This window comes from Lepisosteus oculatus, unplaced genomic scaffold (genome assembly GCF_040954835.1).
Source record: "Lepisosteus oculatus isolate fLepOcu1 unplaced genomic scaffold, fLepOcu1.hap2 HAP2_SCAFFOLD_64, whole genome shotgun sequence".
In the NCBI taxonomy this organism is placed as follows: Eukaryota; Metazoa; Chordata; class Actinopteri; order Semionotiformes; family Lepisosteidae; genus Lepisosteus; species Lepisosteus oculatus.
In genome coordinates, this window is record NW_027168193.1 from 1,088,191 (window position 1) to 1,107,415 (window position 19,225).

Consider the following 19,225-nt stretch of genomic DNA (forward strand, 5'->3'; position numbering starts at 1 on the left):
TGACAATTTCATGGTGTTTTGGAAGAAAACCTTTTTTCTTTGAATTCAAAATCAATCGGAATTTCAGCACAACACATCAACACTTTTTCTGTTTTAAGGAGATGATATTTTAAACCTGACAAAAATAGTAGGAAACACAAGTTTCTTGCTGTGAAAATTTAGATGGGGAAGTGTACTACTAGTAGCAGTGTAGAGCTCTCTGTGGTGGAGTGCAAGCGCATGTTCTATGGGCCAGTGGCGTAATGGATAACGCGTTTGACTTCGGATCAGAAGATTGTAGGTTCGAGTCCTGCCTGGCTCGTGAGGCTTTTAAACCTCTCAGGTTCCTAGGTAACAGGTTGCCGTCATGTATATGAACTATAGAAAAGCATTTGCCACAACCCGTAAATTAGCACGCAAGTGCGGGCTGGTGAACACAGAACTGTATGGAGATCATCTCCAGCTCCGAGCTCAATTGCAATGAAAAAACATGCAGAACAGAACTGGAGAGCAGCTGAATTTGTGCTCAGTAGGGTGGGGAGGACTCAGCATTGCTATTGTTCTAATTGGCATGAACTGCAGGGGATCTGAATCAGAACATGTCAGTCAGTTTGATCATTGCGTCAATATGTAGGCCACGTTAATACAGAATTATTACTTTGTCTGTCTCGTCTTTGTATATAGCTGAATGTCCCTGACAATTTCATGTTAGTTTTTAAGAACGACATTGGTGCTAATATATACATATATAGCATATAAGGAACACGTAAAAGTTTAGTCCATGCTGAAAAGATAAGAAAACCGCCACAACGTTTCATCTTGGAATAAATCTTTACTTGTTGTTTTGCAGCCTACCCATTCTGACCTAACTCCTCCCTTGAAATTCCCTAACAGATAAGGGTACGTAACGGCTCATGCGATGCTCAGTTGCAATTTGTCCCAAAACAAACAAGAACAGCAGCTGAGGGTTTGAGTTTGAACATGCACTGTATTAAAGCAGCTTTTATTTCCATTGATAAATGCTAGATATTCCTACAGAGATTCTCCAGGTGAGTAAGCGATTCCTGTTTCTGTTTCTATTTCTGTTTCATATATACAGTATATATATGTTACATGTGTCTCTGCAATAGTATAAATGTGTTATACACTATCAGGGGCTGCTTTTTTGTGCACCTCATCTACAACAAGGGTTTTTTTTTCATTTATGTTTGTGGACCTTCACCATTTGAGGAAGTGAGTTAGATAAGAAAGTTACAGGTATGGTGAGCAATGACTGACAAAGGCACGTACTGCGTATTCCTTACAGAAGTGTAAGCAATTTGTTCTAAAAAACACCGGCTAAAGTCCAACATCGTTAGCAATCTTATTACTTAAACAGAATTAACATCAATAAACTGTAAGGTGCTGGTACATGCGAGTAGATTTGATCTTCTATTAAACAAAAATGCAATTACAGCTCTAAAAAGGTCAACCTAGACTTCTGTAACAGATCTGTTCAGGTCATCGCTGTTTCTCTGACCTTGTGAGTCTTTGGAATTTTAAAAGTGTATTTTGCTTGCCTTTCATGTGGTCTGTGTACAAGTCACTGTGGCGTATGCGGTCCTACACAGCCTTGCTATAGACGTGACGAGCCTCCGCTATGTTGCAATGGAGAACAGGTTCAGTACGGAGCTGCCGAGAAAATTCAGCTGGAAAGCTCGTTGCAGAAAAGCATCGTTCTCTGTGTCCAGCGGCAAAGCGTCCATCGTGGGTGCTGAAGAATCGATTTCACAGGCTGTGGGTCCAGGCGATTTAGAGTGTTAAAGGTCCCAGCGAAAACGAAACGGCGCTGGTCCTTTTACACGCACGCACGCAACCAAATGCAAAGGACGCCGTAGTCGGCAGGATTTGAACCTGCGCGGGGAGACCCCAACGGATTTCAAGTCCGTCACCTTAACCACTCGGCCACGACTACAGCAAGCGCCGCGGCCGCTGCCTTCTTGCTACAATCGAACAGGGAGTGCGAGGCGGCGGCGGCAGCGGAGGCAACTTTTTTCAAGTTCGCTCTCCGTTTAAGAAACCTTTTACGCCATACGTGCAAGCACACACACACACACCTCAGAGGACTTAAGGGTGGCTTCAAGTTGGAATGATAAAGTCTCCCCGTTCGGACATGAAAACAGAACGTTCTTAGACAGAAAGCAATCAACAACAGAGACATCTGGACGACGATTTTAGTCACTGCACTTTGAATAGCATTTTTACTCCAGTTACAGGAGATGCACCAATGGCCCTTGACCTACGCTCTTACCAATGCCTTGAACATTCAAACAAAACAGCCCTCAAGTCCTGCGGTTTAATATAACGCTGTTACGTGTCGAGGCAGTATTTGACTCTGTCCTACCGTTGAGACACGGGGCGTATATGGAAATGAACACATGCTACGGATCGTCTCTAATCGGTCCCTACAGTTGGAAGGCTCCTTGAAGCGTGCACCCCCATCATTCATCTTTGCGCATCTGTGAAAGGTAGATTCTTGAGCAATGTTTGAGCCAGCTCTAAGGCAACTAGTGCTATTGGACAGACACCTCTGGAAGATCCTAAGAGTCTCTTAACACCACTTCCAGCAGCAAGCTTAATTGTTCGCTGGAGGTCTCCCACCCAGGTACTGACCAGGCAAAGAATCACCAGTACATTGAATGAGGAAGTTAATCCTGAAATCCAATTACATATCTCAAGGTAAGACAAATCCATAAGAACATGTCTTAGTATTACTTCGTTTACATTAGTATGGCACTGAGTTGGAGCTCCTCTTTAAGCTGTGGTTTAGTTTTGCATTCATGTGTTTCTAGAGCAGTTATTTATGGGGGTGGGTGGGTCTTTCACAGAGGCTCAGGACAAATCCCCCGCCTGAAAGTCTAATGTGTGCGTTCAGACAGTCACAGGTCAAGAGCCAGGCAGGAGGACAATGGACAGAAGAGCCAACGAACTAAAAATAAAAGAACAGATATGAAAAAGCCACCATCTTTGTCTTTTTGACATTTTCCGACTTTCATACAAGCCAGGACAAAGTTGCTCGTAGCTACTTGTGGATTCAAATACTCTATCGAGTGCTTTGATGAGTTTTTGCAATTTGATTGTCGTCCTGTCAGCCTGTTTCTGTTCTTTTTTTTTCAATCTAGGGATGGAAAGTATGAGGGAAATGATGGAGCAATCAATAACCGCTCCGGAAAAATGGCAGAAAGAAATGGTCCGTCACTAAGGACATTTGTGAAGCAGAGGAGTGACATCACCACAAAGGCGACACATTCTGCTGATGGTTTTGGTGAATAATGATTGAGGCGCGTTAAGAGAAAGGTAGCTGTGTCAGCATGCGTAGGCTGCAAACGATCAAGCAAAGGTTTACTCCATGCTGAAAAGAGAAGAAAAGAAGCACAACGTTTCGACTGTGGAGCCTTCTGCGCCATCTTCTTTAGCGGTGATGATGTTTACATTGGAAAAACGGAGACATGCGTCCCTGGGTGGGCTTGAACCACCAACCTTTCGGTTAACAGCCGAACGCGCTAACCGATTGCGCCACAGAGACTGACGGCCGCTTGTACTCCCTACATTTGCAGGTTTATGGTCAAAGAAAACAATCACTTGCGCTTCTTGCAGCCGGCAATCTTTTTCCACTGACAACCAAGAAATGGATTTCATCTTTCACAAGCTGTATGGATTTCTTCAAAAACAAGTTATTCCAGAAAGGAAATGAATTCTTGCATTAAACTGAACCAAGCTGTACATGTTTGTCTGAAATGATACATTCGGCACAACAAGACACGGAGAGAGGCACCGCTGGTATTCAGACCCAGGATCGCCTGCTTACTAGGCGGGCACTTTAAGCCACTAGGGAACAGCGCCAGCGGAGCACCGCGCTTTTACAGACACTTGGACACATCTGCGTTCGGTGTGCACTTAACCTGCTCTCTGAGCCCGTTGCCTCCGTCCCATTTAATAGCAGAACTGACGCCAAGAGAAATGATGAGAAATGGCATTTATCGGGCACTTTTCATGTCCAAGGAGTTCAATGCCCTTGACACCTCCCCAAGGCGACAGAGCTGTGCATTCTTTGGCGACACCATTTTTTCTTTTGTTTAATTTCTATACTTATTGATAGAATAAAAACGATATGTCATGTACTGTAAGGGAAATGTCTCTTTTCATGGGGAAAGCTAGCACCAGCAAATGTTGTGTTTAGAAGAAGTGATTTAACATGACACGTGACCTAATTTACCGGAGCAAAAGCTCACCCAGCAAGCCCTGCTTTACTTCTACAGGAGAGAAGTACTGTAGAGTCTGCAAGATGTTCAGCTGGGTAGCTACGTCAGCATGCCTCGGCTGCAAAGGAACAAGTACTAGGTTTATTGCATGCTGAAAAGAGAAGAACGGAAACACAGCGTTTCGACTGTGAGGTCTTCTCACACCTGAAGAAGCCTCACACCTGTAAAAGGCTCCATGGTTTTCTTTCTTCTCTTTTCAACATGGAATACACCTATTGTCTGCAAGATGTGACAATTTCATGGTGTTTTGGAAGAAAACCTTTTTTCTTTGAATTCAAAATCAATCGGAATTTCAGCACAACACATCAACACTTTTTCTGTTTTAAGGAGATGATATTTTAAACCTGACAAAAATAGTAGGAAACACAAGTTTCTTGCTGTGAAAATTTAGATGGGGAAGTGTACTACTAGTAGCAGTGTAGAGCTCTCTGTGGTGGAGTGCAAGCGCATGTTCTATGGGCCAGTGGCGTAATGGATAACGCGTTTGACTTCGGATCAGAAGATTGTAGGTTCGAGTCCTGCCTGGCTCGTGAGGCTTTTAAACCTCTCAGGTTCCTAGGTAACAGGTTGCCGTCATGTATATGAACTATAGAAAAGCATTTGCCACAACCCGTAAATTAGCACGCAAGTGCGGGCTGGTGAACACAGAACTGTATGGAGATCATCTCCAGCTCCGAGCTCAATTGCAATGAAAAAACATGCAGAACAGAACTGGAGAGCAGCTGAATTTGTGCTCAGTAGGGTGGGGAGGACTCAGCATTGCTATTGTTCTAATTGGCATGAACTGCAGGGGATCTGAATCAGAACATGTCAGTCAGTTTGATCATTGCGTCAATATGTAGGCCACGTTAATACAGAATTATTACTTTGTCTGTCTCGTCTTTGTATATAGCTGAATGTCCCTGACAATTTCATGTTAGTTTTTAAGAACGACATTGGTGCTAATATATACATATATAGCATATAAGGAACACGTAAAAGTTTAGTCCATGCTGAAAAGATAAGAAAACCGCCACAACGTTTCATCTTGGAATAAATCTTTACTTGTTGTTTTGCAGCCTACCCATTCTGACCTAACTCCTCCCTTGAAATTCCCTAACAGATAAGGGTACGTAACGGCTCATGCGATGCTCAGTTGCAATTTGTCCCAAAACAAACAAGAACAGCAGCTGAGGGTTTGAGTTTGAACATGCACTGTATTAAAGCAGCTTTTATTTCCATTGATAAATGCTAGATATTCCTACAGAGATTCTCCAGGTGAGTAAGCGATTCCTGTTTCTGTTTCTATTTCTGTTTCATATATACAGTATATATATGTTACATGTGTCTCTGCAATAGTATAAATGTGTTATACACTATCAGGGGCTGCTTTTTTGTGCACCTCATCTACAACAAGGGTTTTTTTTTCATTTATGTTTGTGGACCTTCACCATTTGAGGAAGTGAGTTAGATAAGAAAGTTACAGGTATGGTGAGCAATGACTGACAAAGGCACGTACTGCGTATTCCTTACAGAAGTGTAAGCAATTTGTTCTAAAAAACACCGGCTAAAGTCCAACATCGTTAGCAATCTTATTACTTAAACAGAATTAACATCAATAAACTGTAAGGTGCTGGTACATGCGAGTAGATTTGATCTTCTATTAAACAAAAATGCAATTACAGCTCTAAAAAGGTCAACCTAGACTTCTGTAACAGATCTGTTCAGGTCATCACTGTTTCTCTGACCTTGTGAGTCTTTGGAATTTTAAAAGTGTATTTTGCTTGCCTTTCATGTGGTCTGTGTACAAGTCACTGTGGCGTATGCGGTCCTACACAGCCTTGCTATAGACGTGACGAGCCTCCGCTATGTTGCAATGGAGAACAGGTTCAGTACGGAGCTGCCGAGAAAATTCAGCTGGAAAGCTCGTTGCAGAAAAGCATCGTTCTCTGTGTCCAGCGGCAAAGCGTCCATCGTGGGTGCTGAAGAATCGATTTCACAGGCTGTGGGTCCAGGCGATTTAGAGTGTTAAAGGTCCCAGCGAAAACGAAACGGCGCTGGTCCTTTTACACGCACGCACGCAACCAAATGCAAAGGACGCCGTAGTCGGCAGGATTTGAACCTGCGCGGGGAGACCCCAACGGATTTCAAGTCCGTCACCTTAACCACTCGGCCACGACTACAGCAAGCGCCGCGGCCGCTGCCTTCTTGCTACAATCGAACAGGGAGTGCGAGGCGGCGGCGGCAGCGGAGGCAACTTTTTTCAAGTTCGCTCTCCGTTTAAGAAACCTTTTACGCCATACGTGCAAGCACACACACACACACACCTCAGAGGACTTAAGGGTGGCTTCAAGTTGGAATGATAAAGTCTCCCCGTTCGGACATGAAAACAGAACGTTCTTAGACAGAAAGCAATCAACAACAGAGACATCTGGACGACGATTTTAGTCACTGCACTTTGAATAGCATTTTTACTCCAGTTACAGGAGATGCACCAATGGCCCTTGACCTACGCTCTTACCAATGCCTTGAACATTCAAACAAAACAGCCCTCAAGTCCTGCGGTTTAATATAACGCTGTTACGTGTCGAGGCAGTATTTGACTCTGTCCTACCGTTGAGACACGGGGCGTATATGGAAATGAACACATGCTACGGATCGTCTCTAATCGGTCCCTACAGTTGGAAGGCTCCTTGAAGCGTGCACCCCCATCATTCATCTTTGCGCATCTGTGAAAGGTAGACTCTTGAGCAATGTTTGAGCCAGCTCTAAGGCAACTAGTGCTATTGGACAGACACCTCTGGAAGATCCTAAGAGTCTCTTAACACCACTTCCAGCAGCAAGCTTAATTGTTCGCTGGAGGTCTCCCACCCAGGTACTGACCAGGCAAAGAATCACCACTACATTGAATGAGGAAGTTAATCCTGAAATCCAATTACATATCTCAAGGTAAGACAAATCCATAAGAACATGTCTTAGTATTACTTCGTTTACATTAGTATGGCACTGAGTTGGAGCTCCTCTTTAAGCTGTGGTTTAGTTTTGCATTCATGTGTTTCTAGAGCAGTTATTTATGGGGGTGGGTGGGTCTTTCACAGAGGCTCAGGACAAATCCCCCGCCTGAAAGTCTAATGTGTGCGTTCAGACAGTCACAGGTCAAGAGCCAGGCAGGAGGACAATGGACAGAAGAGCCAACGAACTAAAAATAAAAGAACAGATATGAAAAAGCCACCATCTTTTTCTTTTTGACATTTTCCGACTTTCATGCAAGCCAGGACAAAGTTGCTCGTAGCTACTTGTGGATTCAAATACTCTATCGAGTGCTTTGATGAGTTTTTGCAATTTGATTGTCGTCCTATCAGCCTGTTTCTGTTTTTTTTTTTCAATCTTGGGATGGAAAGTATGAGGGAAATGATGGAGCAATCAATAACCGCTCCGGAAAAATGGCAGAATGAAATGGTCCGTCACTAAGGACATTTGTGAAGCAGAGGAGTGACATCACCACAAAGGCGACACATTCTGCTGATGGTTTTGGTGAATAATGATTGAGGTGCGTTAAGAGAAAGGTAGCTGTGTCAGCATGCGTAGGCTGCAAAGGATCAAGCATAGGTTTACTCCATGCTGAAAAGAGAAGAAAAGAAGCACAACGTTTCGACTGTGGAGCCTTCTGCGCCATCTTCTTTAGCGGTGATGATGTTTACATTGGAAAAACTGAGACATGCGTCCCTGGGTGGGCTTGAACCACCAACCTTTCGGTTAACAGCCGAACGCGCTAACCGATTGCGCCACAGAGACTGACGGCCGCTTGTGCTCCCTACATTTGCAGGTTTATGGTCAAAGAAAACAATCACTTGCGCTTCTTGCAGCCGGCAATCTTTTTCCACTGACAACCAAGAAATGGATTTCATCTTTCACAAGCTGTATGGATTTCTTCAAAAACAAGTTATTCCAGAAAGGAAATGAATTCTTGCATTAAACTGAACCAAGCTGTACATGTTTGTCTGAAATGAGACATTCGGCACAACAAGACACGGAGAGAGGCACCGCTGGTATTCAGACCCAGGATCGCCTGCTTACTAGGCGGGCACTTTAAGCCACTAGGGAACAGCGCCAGCGGAGCACCGCGCTTTTACAGACACTTGGACACATCTGCGTTCGGTGTGCACTTAACCTGCTCTCTGAACCCGTTGCCTCCGTCCCATTTAATAGCAGAACTGACGCCAAGAGAAATGATGAGAAATGGCATTTATCGGGCACTTTTCATGTCCAAGGAGCTCAATGCCCTTGACACCTCCCCAAGGCGACAGAGCTGTGCATTCTTTGGCGACACCATTTTTTCTTTTGTTTAATTTCTATACTTATTGATAGAATAAAAACGATATGTCATGTACTGTAAGGGAAATGTCTCTTTTCATGGGGAAAGCTAGCACCAGCAAATGTTGTGTTTAGAAGAAGTGATTTAACATGACACGTGACCTAATTTACCGGAGCAAAAGCTCACCCAGCAAGCCCTGCTTTACTTCTACAGGAGAGAAGTACTGTAGAGTCTGCAAGATGTTCAGCTGGGTAGCTACGTCAGCATGCCTCGGCTGCAAAGGAACAAGTACTAGGTTTATTGCATGCTGAAAAGAGAAGAACGGAAACACAGCGTTTCGACTGTGAGGTCTTCTCACACCTGAAGAAGCCTCACACCTGTAAAAGGCTCCATGGTTTTCTTTCTTCTCTTTTCAACATGGAATACACCTATTGTCTGCAAGATGTGACAATTTCATGGTGTTTTGGAAGAAAACCTTTTTTCTTTGAATTCAAAATCAATCGGAATTTCAGCACAACACATCAACACTTTTTCTGTTTTAAGGAGATGATATTTTAAACCTGACAAAAATAGTAGGAAACACAAGTTTCTTGCTGTGAAAATTTAGATGGGGAAGTGTACTACTAGTAGCAGTGTAGAGCTCTCTGTGGTGGAGTGCAAGCGCATGTTCTATGGGCCAGTGGCGTAATGGATAACGCGTCTGACTTCGGATCAGAAGATTGTAGGTTCGAGTCCTGCCTGGCTCGTGAGGCTTTTAAACCTCTCAGGTTCCTAGGTAACAGGTTGCCGTCATGTATATGAACTATAGAAAAGCATTTGCCACAACCCGTAAATTAGCACGCAAGTGCGGGCTGGTGAACACAGAACTGTATGGAGATCATCTCCAGCTCCGAGCTCAATTGCAATGAAAAAACATGCAGAACAGAACTGGAGAGCAGCTGAATTTGTGCTCAGTAGGGTGGGGAGGACTCAGCATTGCTATTGTTCTAATTGGCATGAACTGCAGGGGATCTGAATCAGAACATGTCAGTCAGTTTGATCATTGCGTCAATATGTAGGCCACGTTAATACAGAATTATTACTTTGTCTGTCTCGTCTTTGTATATAGCTGAATGTCCCTGACAATTTCATGTTAGTTTTTAAGAACGACATTGGTGCTAATATATACATATATAGCATATAAGGAACACGTAAAAGTTTAGTCCATGCTGAAAAGATAAGAAAACCGCCACAACGTTTCATCTTGGAATAAATCTTTACTTGTTGTTTTGCAGCCTACCCATTCTGACCTAACTCCTCCCTTGAAATTCCCTAACAGATAAGGGTACGTAACGGCTCATGCGATGCTCAGTTGCAATTTGTCCCAAAACAAACAAGAACAGCAGCTGAGGGTTTGAGTTTGAACATGCACTGTATTAAAGCAGCTTTTATTTCCATTGATAAATGCTAGATATTCCTACAGAGATTCTCCAGGTGAGTAAGCGATTCCTGTTTCTGTTTCTATTTCTGTTTCATATATACAGTATATATATGTTACATGTGTCTCTGCAATAGTATAAATGTGTTATACACTATCAGGGGCTGCTTTTTTGTGCACCTCATCTACAACAAGGGTTTTTTTTTCATTTATGTTTGTGGACCTTCACCATTTGAGGAAGTGAGTTAGATAAGAAAGTTACAGGTATGGTGAGCAATGACTGACAAAGGCACGTACTGCGTATTCCTTACAGAAGTGTAAGCAATTTGTTCTAAAAAACACCGGCTAAAGTCCAACATCGTTAGCAATCTTATTACTTAAACAGAATTAACATCAATAAACTGTAAGGTGCTGGTACATGCGAGTAGATTTGATCTTCTATTAAACAAAAATGCAATTACAGCTCTAAAAAGGTCAACCTAGACTTCTGTAACAGATCTGTTCAGGTCATCGCTGTTTCTCTGACCTTGTGAGTCTTTGGAATTTTAAAAGTGTATTTTGCTTGCCTTTCATGTGGTCTGTGTACAAGTCACTGTGGCGTATGCGGTCCTACACAGCCTTGCTATAGACGTGACGAGCCTCCGCTATGTTGCAATGGAGAACAGGTTCAGTACGGAGCTGCCGAGAAAATTCAGCTGGAAAGCTCGTTGCAGAAAAGCATCGTTCTCTGTGTCCAGCGGCAAAGCGTCCATCGTGGGTGCTGAAGAATCGATTTCACAGGCTGTGGGTCCAGGCGATTTAGAGTGTTAAAGGTCCCAGCGAAAACGAAACGGCGCTGGTCCTTTTACACGCACGCACGCAACCAAATGCAAAGGACGCCGTAGTCGGCAGGATTTGAACCTGCGCGGGGAGACCCCAACGGATTTCAAGTCCGTCACCTTAACCACTCGGCCACGACTACAGCAAGCGCCGCGGCCGCTGCCTTCTTGCTACAATCGAACAGGGAGTGCGAGGCGGCGGCGGCAGCGGAGGCAACTTTTTTCAAGTTCGCTCTCCGTTTAAGAAACCTTTTACGCCATACGTGCAAGCACACACACACACACCTCAGAGGACTTAAGGGTGGCTTCAAGTTGGAATGATAAAGTCTCCCCGTTCGGACATGAAAACAGAACGTTCTTAGACAGAAAGCAATCAACAACAGAGACATCTGGACGACGATTTTAGTCACTGCACTTTGAATAGCATTTTTACTCCAGTTACAGGAGATGCACCAATGGCCCTTGACCTACGCTCTTACCAATGCCTTGAACATTCAAACAAAACAGCCCTCAAGTCCTGCGGTTTAATATAACGCTGTTACGTGTCGAGGCAGTATTTGACTCTGTCCTACCGTTGAGACACGGGGCGTATATGGAAATGAACACATGCTACGGATCGTCTCTAATCGGTCCCTACAGTTGGAAGGCTCCTTGAAGCGTGCACCCCCATCATTCATCTTTGCGCATCTGTGAAAGGTAGACTCTTGAGCAATGTTTGAGCCAGCTCTAAGGCAACTAGTGCTATTGGACAGACACCTCTGGAAGATCCTAAGAGTCTCTTAACACCACTTCCAGCAGCAAGCTTAATTGTTCGCTGGAGGTCTCCCACCCAGGTACTGACCAGGCAAAGAATCACCAGTACATTGAATGAGGAAGTTAATCCTGAAATCCAATTACATATCTCAAGGTAAGACAAATCCATAAGAACATGTCTTAGTATTACTTCGTTTACATTAGTATGGCACTGAGTTGGAGCTCCTCTTTAAGCTGTGGTTTAGTTTTGCATTCATGTGTTTCTAGAGCAGTTATTTATGGGGGTGGGTGGGTCTTTCACAGAGGCTCAGGACAAATCCCCCGCCTGAAAGTCTAATGTGTGCGTTCAGACAGTCACAGGTCAAGAGCCAGGCAGGAGGACAATGGACAGAAGAGCCAACGAACTAAAAATAAAAGAACAGATATGAAAAAGCCACCATCTTTGTCTTTTTGACATTTTCCGACTTTCATACAAGCCAGGACAAAGTTGCTCGTAGCTACTTGTGGATTCAAATACTCTATCGAGTGCTTTGATGAGTTTTTGCAATTTGATTGTCGTCCTGTCAGCCTGTTTCTGTTCTTTTTTTTTCAATCTAGGGATGGAAAGTATGAGGGAAATGATGGAGCAATCAATAACCGCTCCGGAAAAATGGCAGAAAGAAATGGTCCGTCACTAAGGACATTTGTGAAGCAGAGGAGTGACATCACCACAAAGGCGACACATTCTGCTGATGGTTTTGGTGAATAATGATTGAGGCGCGTTAAGAGAAAGGTAGCTGTGTCAGCATGCGTAGGCTGCAAACGATCAAGCAAAGGTTTACTCCATGCTGAAAAGAGAAGAAAAGAAGCACAACGTTTCGACTGTGGAGCCTTCTGCGCCATCTTCTTTAGCGGTGATGATGTTTACATTGGAAAAACGGAGACATGCGTCCCTGGGTGGGCTTGAACCACCAACCTTTCGGTTAACAGCCGAACGCGCTAACCGATTGCGCCACAGAGACTGACGGCCGCTTGTACTCCCTACATTTGCAGGTTTATGGTCAAAGAAAACAATCACTTGCGCTTCTTGCAGCCGGCAATCTTTTTCCACTGACAACCAAGAAATGGATTTCATCTTTCACAAGCTGTATGGATTTCTTCAAAAACAAGTTATTCCAGAAAGGAAATGAATTCTTGCATTAAACTGAACCAAGCTGTACATGTTTGTCTGAAATGATACATTCGGCACAACAAGACACGGAGAGAGGCACCGCTGGTATTCAGACCCAGGATCGCCTGCTTACTAGGCGGGCACTTTAAGCCACTAGGGAACAGCGCCAGCGGAGCACCGCGCTTTTACAGACACTTGGACACATCTGCGTTCGGTGTGCACTTAACCTGCTCTCTGAGCCCGTTGCCTCCGTCCCATTTAATAGCAGAACTGACGCCAAGAGAAATGATGAGAAATGGCATTTATCGGGCACTTTTCATGTCCAAGGAGTTCAATGCCCTTGACACCTCCCCAAGGCGACAGAGCTGTGCATTCTTTGGCGACACCATTTTTTCTTTTGTTTAATTTCTATACTTATTGATAGAATAAAAACGATATGTCATGTACTGTAAGGGAAATGTCTCTTTTCATGGGGAAAGCTAGCACCAGCAAATGTTGTGTTTAGAAGAAGTGATTTAACATGACACGTGACCTAATTTACCGGAGCAAAAGCTCACCCAGCAAGCCCTGCTTTACTTCTACAGGAGAGAAGTACTGTAGAGTCTGCAAGATGTTCAGCTGGGTAGCTACGTCAGCATGCCTCGGCTGCAAAGGAACAAGTAATAGGTTTATTGCATGCTGAAAAGAGAAGAAAGGAAACACAACGTTTCGGCCGTGAGGTCTTCTCACACCTGAAGAAGCCTCACACCTGTAAAAGGCTCCATTGTTTTCTTTTTTCTCTTTTCAACATGGAATACACCTATTGTCTGCAAGATGTGACAATTTCACGGTGTTTTGGAAGAAAACGTTTTTTCTTTGAATTCAAAATCAATCGGAATTTCAGCACGACACATCAACACTTTTTCTGTTTTAAGGAGATGATATTTTAAACCTGATAAAAATAGTAGGAAACACAAGTTTCTTGCTGTGAAAATTTAGATGGGGAGGTGTACTACTAGTAGCAGTGTAGAGCTCTCTGTGGTGGAGTGCAAGCGCATGTTCTATGGGCCAGTGGCGTAATGGATAACGCGTCTGACTTTGGATCAGAAGATTGTAGGTTCGAGTCCTGCCTGGCTCGTGAGGCTTTTAAACCTCTCAGGTTCCTCGGTAACAGGTTGCCGTCATGTATATGAACTATAGAAAAGCATCTGCCACAACCCGTAAATTAGCACGCAAGTGCGGGCTAGTTAACACAGAACTGTATGGAGATAATCTCCAGCTCCGAGCTCAATTGCAATGAAAAAACATGCAGAACAGAACTGGAGAGCAGCTGAATTTGTGCTCAGCAGGGTGGGGAGGACTCAGCATTGCTATTGTTCTAATTGGCATGAACTGCAGGGGATCTGAATCAGAACATGTCAGTTAGTTCGATCATTGCGTCAATATGTAGGCCACGTTAATACAGAATTATTACTTTGTCTGTCTCGTCTTTGTATATAGCTGAATGTCCCTGACAATTTCATGTTAGTTTTTAAGAACGACATTGGTGCTAATATATACATATATAGCATATAAGGAACACGTAAAAGTTTAGTCCATGCTGAAAAGATAAGAAAACCGCCACAACGTTTCATCTTGGAATAAATCTTTACTTGTTGTTTTGCAGCCTACCCATTCTGACCTAACTCCTCCCTTGAAATTGCCAAACAGATAAGGGTACGTAACGGCTCATGCGATGCTCAGTTGCAATTCGTCCCAAAACAAACAAGAACAGCAGCTGAGGGTTTGAGTTTGAACATGCACTGTATTAAAGCAGCTTTTATTTCCATTGATAAATGCTATATATTCCTACAGAGATTCTCCAGGTGAGTAAGCGATTCCTGTTTCTGTTTCTATTTCTGTTTCATATATATATATACAGTATATATACAGTATTGTACTATTATTATATAATTCGTTACACTGTGGCTGTGTTGTGTGTGTTAAGCTGCTGTTGCACTGCAATTTCCCTCACGGGATCAATAAAGTATCTATCTATAAGAAGACATTACCAACAACGACCACAAGATGGAGATATTGTCTAGACATTACCAACAACGACCACAAGATGGAGATATTGTCCAAAGAGGCAAGAAGGGCAAAGCCGCGATAAGGTAAAATCATTTTTTGTAAGAGATTGGTGTCAGAATGCACATCCGTATCCCAAACAGAATCTCTAGTAAAATATGATCATTTGTGAAACAGGCAAATGAGTGTCTGCTACAATATGATTGCTACAGATGCAGCCATTCAAAATGTGCGGGCGATACTGCATTATTTTCCGGTACGCTGTACGCAGTCTACCGCGAGTTACCGGTAAATACCGCGAGTTACCGGTAAATACCGCTAGCAAAATAATAGTATCCGGAATTTCCGCAAGGTGGAGCTAATAAAGCTCAACTTCTCATGTTTGAGCTGTAGCCATCAAAGTCTTTAATGAAGATATTACTAATAGTATTAATAATAAATGACCTTGGACAAGCTGTAAACTCAAAGTATTGCCCTGGTCCACATTATTTTTTTCACTGACCTTCTTTGTAAAAGTAACACCACAGCATTTCGCAATCACGCATTTTTTTCCAATCATGCAAAGTACAGTAATTTTTGAGAATCGATTCACCATGCCTTTCACATGCTCATAAAAGAGATTGATTTAGGAACATAAACATATTACCGTATGCAAACTGTACTGTATACAGTTTGTATATGTATATGTATATGTATATTTAATGTCTTAACTGTGCCCGTTTAAGTATTGAATATTTATATGGAATTTTACCACTGAAGGGAAATCTTAGTGCCTGAGCATAAAAAGAATAGGAGCGTAATGCAACGCGTGTGAAGGCCATAAACGATATTAATTTTGGAACATAAACATACAGTATATGGCTGGTCTCGGTACTTTAAAGAAAACATACACGAAACATGGTTTCATTATGACCAGAATCGGTCTTGAGATATTTTTAACTTGATTTACAGTATTTGAGAGGTATGTCTTGACACCGATACTACGTAAATACTCCTCACGTATATGTTTCTAGGTTTATATTATGCATTTCATACGGTCAAATTGCTTTTGAGCAACTGATAAGAAGCGCGAAACGGTATGCCCAGGGCGTTTTAGTTTTTGTTTTGTTTTAATGCAGTGCAGTGGATTGATTAGAGATATCAAGTACATACAAGTCATTTTTTAAATGTTGTAGTTCGTCTTGTAAAAATGTTACGAGTACATCATCTGTCAACAATTACACAGGTCCTGTTTCCATATTGCGGTTTTTGGTTACGTAATACTATTTTCTAATTTCACGTTGTGAATATATGATTTGGGCAAACAGAGCCGCAAAGAAGTACATTATGGGTTGTTGTTGTTTTTTTGCAGTTTTATCTAAAATAAGCGATGCTTAAACCTTTGTCTGATTCTTGTGAAACTATCCACACGACAGTTACCTAGGAGTTGACTTCAGTGATGTCACTGATGGGATGTTTCTAAAAATCCATCCTCTGTAAAACATCTTCTCTAGTTGTTCTGCATATGTATTCGCTAATGAAGCTGTGTGTTCTGAGCCTGGTTCTCTACATTTCTGTATGAACCAGCTTAGAGGGCTAAAGACAGCTTGTGTTTAAATTGAGTGTAAGGTAATTTATGCTTCTAAAGTCATGGTCAGCATTTATTATTGTACTGTGCTGTAAACTTCTTCTGTGCCTAATTACATTATTTTATAGTCGATAATGTTTCTGTAGTGCTTTTTCAGCCCTCAGCATGTGACTGCGCTGGTGGTGCTGTGGGTTAGGTTCCTGACTCCTATGTCACATGGTCTGTGGTTGAATCTCATGGAACTATGACTTTAATTTTTAACAAACATTTCTTTGAAAAAATGAAACATTTCCCTTGGTCAGAGATTAAATAAAACCTCACTCGCATCAAAACAAATTTATATTTCTAAATATCACAACATGATCGAATTTACGTCTTTTTAATAACAATGAATAGTCACCTATGCGTTACAAAATAAACATTTATATTGATTTGAATCGAGTTTTGATTTAAATCGTAAACGCGTGTTTAAAGGCGATATACTGTATAAAAGCGCTGATTCTTATGGAATGTGTTTGGCCGGGGATTCAAAAAAATTATTTTTTTTAATCGCGTATCTAAGGAAAATTGCAGTATAACTTTGTTCATGCACAAACAGTGGCATGTTACATTATAATTTGGGTGTCTCCTCTTGCCAGAAAGCTCTAAATTGGATTTTGAGTGCGGTTTTTGACTTTTTCTAAATTGCAACCCATAAATAAAGCTGATACAGTTTAGACTTACTGTATTCTAAACTGTATTACAACATCACATTGGACAATGCAACGTAAATTGCAAAAATGCACTTGGAATCTGTCCAAGCCCTACTACGAAAATTATTAAAACTGCGACACTTATCATTCATCTTTAAATAAACTTTATTTTATATAGCGTTTTAAGCGAATAGGTAATTAGATTGCTCATAAACCTAATCGCTTTTTCTACATAAACACAGCGTGATTGCTCTCTGAAAATGCTTTTTTCTTTATATTTAGGCTCAGATTTCAACTATAGATTGTATTATTATAAACTTTCTTGGAAAAATGTCTTTTATGTAAACCATGTTTGCTATTAATTCATTTAGGGCTAAAATACGTTCATTGTCTTCCAATCGAGTCGAGTTGACATTGGAAGCTTGCCACGCCCGGACTGTTACACCAACGCATTAGCATGTTGAAGCGATTTCATTGAGGAGGCCATCTACTAGTTAACACTGTACTTCCTACTTTGAAAACACCTGTGAAATTGGTTTAATTCGTCACAGCCAGCACTCCGGCAGAGAGGGGGGTTGTACTCGTTAATGTCTGATGACATACAAGTGGAAAGATTACAGATTTTAATCGTTTTTTTTCTGAACCAGGGAAAATCTGATCATGTTTCTCTATAACAATAATAAAAAACTTTATTTTAAATTATTTTACATATCCCGCTTGCACATCGCACGACTTTAATAAATCTATTCTTTATTAATACTAAATAAATAATACTAAAAATACTACAGCAAAGAGGTCACTTGATTTTTGGAATAATTCCAAATAGCACAATGATCCACTGGCATTCCTGAAGTCTGTTTAGTGCATAATCTTCCAAATACAATCACTAAGCAATTATAAGAATTATACCATCCTATTTCTTTGTGATGTCCTGTAAAAACTAAACCTATTTTTATAAGGCTTTTACTCAAAAGGTTTCCAAACACACAAAGCATTTGTGAAGTACTATAGTATTTCTAAAGGTTACTGGTACAACATCAATCATTAAAGCTTAACAATAAAGTTTAGATTGCTGACTATGGACTAACTACATTAACTAACTGCAATGCAACATTATACATTTTACAAGAATATCTGGTTGAATTCTTGCATTTGTAGCCAATTTAATGCGAGAGAAATAAGCCAATTTAATTATTTCACAAAAAATAATGTAATATAAAATGGATGTTTTTAACTTTATTGTAGTGTTTTAGAAACTAATATGTCTTCAAAAATGGTTGTTTTTCACTCCTAGGAATGAAAGCTGTTGTTATATGATGTTTATTTTCAAATTTGGAAAAATCAAAGGATTCTAGCTTTCTCCCCTTGCAGGCATCGGACACAGAGAACCTCATGGTTTTCCTAAAAATCATTTTTTATGTTCCCTGGTGTTCCAAACTTAGTTTTAATTTGTTATTATGTTAAAAACAGGGTAATAAATTTCTAATTGGACTATAAATAATGTCATATTGTCTGCTATAAAACTGATGTTTTCAACTCTATTGTAGAGATTCTAGAATCATCTAATAGAGAATTGAAATAAAAAAAGGGCATAAGAAAACATTACCAACAACGACCACAAGATGGAGATATTGTCTAGACATTACCAACAACGACCACAAGATGGAGATATTGTCCAAAAAGGCAAGAAGGGCAAAGCCGCGATAAGGTAAAATCATTTCTTGAAAGAGATTGCTGTCAGAATGCACAACTGAATCCCAAACAGAATCTCTAGTCAAATATGATCATTTGTGAAACAGGCAAATGAGTCTCTCAGGTGCCCATTGCTCATTTTCAGACACATTTATGCAATACTTTCACCATGCGTTGAGCAATAGGGATTAAAGATACCAGAGGTAAGGTTTAAAAGTGATTCTGAGGTGCAACACATCAGCAATACAGCTAGGCATCTGAAATGCGGGGTTTGAGAGCCCTTCAGGGAACACCGTACCCTAAAGGTACCAGAAGTCCAGTAGTATAAGCATTAAGTCACTGTCACCCCTGTTACAATGTGATTGCTACATATCTTCATTTCTTTGGTTTTTAAGGAGTAAGAGTGCAGGGGGTCTAAATCTGCGATCCAGTGTGTTGAAGTATTTCACAACATTACCTGTAGCCCGTATGGAAATAAATACTAATTCTGATTATTGCCCTGGGCATGTACCAATA

At 41.5% G+C, this 19,225-nt stretch overlaps 10 non-coding genes across 10 annotated transcripts; 4 read left to right on the forward strand and 6 right to left on the reverse strand.

Moving 5' to 3' along the window:
• The first annotated feature begins 228 nt into the window (after positions 1–228).
• Positions 229–301, forward strand: trnar-ucg (transfer RNA arginine (anticodon UCG)). Its single transcript has one exon. It is a non-coding gene; the product is annotated as a tRNA-Arg (tRNA).
• Positions 302–1,851: 1,550 nt separating this feature from the next.
• On the reverse strand, positions 1,852–1,933 carry trnas-uga (transfer RNA serine (anticodon UGA)). The gene has a single exon. It is a non-coding gene; the product is annotated as a tRNA-Ser (tRNA).
• Positions 1,934–3,470: 1,537 nt separating this feature from the next.
• Positions 3,471–3,544, reverse strand: trnan-guu (transfer RNA asparagine (anticodon GUU)). Its single transcript has one exon. It is a non-coding gene; the product is annotated as a tRNA-Asn (tRNA).
• A 1,193-nt stretch (positions 3,545–4,737) lies between these two features.
• On the forward strand, positions 4,738–4,810 carry trnar-ucg (transfer RNA arginine (anticodon UCG)). Its single transcript has one exon. It is a non-coding gene; the product is annotated as a tRNA-Arg (tRNA).
• Positions 4,811–6,360: 1,550 nt separating this feature from the next.
• trnas-uga (transfer RNA serine (anticodon UGA)) lies at positions 6,361–6,442 on the reverse strand. Its single transcript has one exon. It is a non-coding gene; the product is annotated as a tRNA-Ser (tRNA).
• Positions 6,443–7,980: 1,538 nt separating this feature from the next.
• On the reverse strand, positions 7,981–8,054 carry trnan-guu (transfer RNA asparagine (anticodon GUU)). The gene has a single exon. It is a non-coding gene; the product is annotated as a tRNA-Asn (tRNA).
• Positions 8,055–9,247: 1,193 nt separating this feature from the next.
• Positions 9,248–9,320, forward strand: trnar-ucg (transfer RNA arginine (anticodon UCG)). The gene has a single exon. It is a non-coding gene; the product is annotated as a tRNA-Arg (tRNA).
• A 1,550-nt stretch (positions 9,321–10,870) lies between these two features.
• On the reverse strand, positions 10,871–10,952 carry trnas-uga (transfer RNA serine (anticodon UGA)). The gene has a single exon. It is a non-coding gene; the product is annotated as a tRNA-Ser (tRNA).
• A 1,537-nt stretch (positions 10,953–12,489) lies between these two features.
• Positions 12,490–12,563, reverse strand: trnan-guu (transfer RNA asparagine (anticodon GUU)). The gene has a single exon. It is a non-coding gene; the product is annotated as a tRNA-Asn (tRNA).
• Positions 12,564–13,756: 1,193 nt separating this feature from the next.
• Positions 13,757–13,829, forward strand: trnaq-uug (transfer RNA glutamine (anticodon UUG)). Its single transcript has one exon. It is a non-coding gene; the product is annotated as a tRNA-Gln (tRNA).
• The last annotated feature ends 5,396 nt before the right edge of the window (positions 13,830–19,225 follow it).